The sequence below is a fragment of the Corylus avellana genome, chromosome ca5, assembly GCF_901000735.1.
Source record: "Corylus avellana chromosome ca5, CavTom2PMs-1.0".
In the NCBI taxonomy this organism is placed as follows: domain Eukaryota; kingdom Viridiplantae; phylum Streptophyta; class Magnoliopsida; order Fagales; family Betulaceae; genus Corylus; species Corylus avellana.
This window is the reverse complement of record NC_081545.1, coordinates 33,703,918-33,704,921: the sequence shown is the minus strand read 5'-3', so window position 1 is coordinate 33,704,921 and position 1,004 is coordinate 33,703,918.

Here is a 1,004-nt window from a genome sequence, read left to right as displayed (position 1 = left end):
AGAAAGTGACAAGGTATTGTAGTTCATGAGGCCAAAAAGTAATTACCCCAAAAGTTTTTGTAAGTGAGTTGCATGCGTTAGAGTATTGCAACATGTTCAAAATGCTATACCAAAAAAAAAAGCTTTTTCTTTCTAATTTGTTGAGTATGGTGATATCATATACCTTTAAGGGTATATGATATCACCATATATATACATTTATATCACTACCAATGGACCTCTCGAACCACTGTAAAACTAATTAACCCAAAAGTAAAAAAAACAAAAAAACAAAACAAAAACAAAACTCTCATAATTTGGCTTTAAGTCTTGGTCAACGTAAACATTTTGGTAGGTGACAAGTCGTTATAAAAAAGACAAAGCATTAATAATATAATAATGAAGAAAAGTGGGATGGTAAATGCAAACGGGTGATGCTAAATAGAACATTGGCGTGCCGTGCACGCCAGCGTTCTGTGTATCATGGCCCAATGCAAACAGGTGGAGAAGATGAGATTACAGGCTTTCTTTTGCTTTATTGATCAGACAGGACACAACCTAGTGCACCACACAAAAAAAAAAAAAAAAGGGGGTTTAGTGATATGATTATTTGGGATATTTTTGGCTAAAAAAAAGGTCCCTATTAATTTTGCAGCGCTTGATTAGGGCACTTGGGACACATCGGTGACGTTTGGAACAAAACGCCCCCTTTTAAAAAAGGGAGCGCTTAGTAGTGAAAAACGCACCATTTTAATTAAAAAGGGTGCGCTTCCTAGACAAGCGCCCCCTTTTTAGAATAAGGGCGCTTCCTAGGCAAGTGCCAGCGCCCCCTTTTTTAAAAGGGGGCGCTTTGTTCCAAACGTCTCGTTTTAAAAAAAAAGGTCTCAAATTTAAATTCTAGTCGTCATAAAAACCGATGTGTCCCAAGTGCCCTAATCAAGCGCTGCAAAATTAATAGGGACCTTTTTTTTGGCCAAAAATATCCCAAATAATCATATCACTAAACTTTTTTTTTTTTTTTTTTT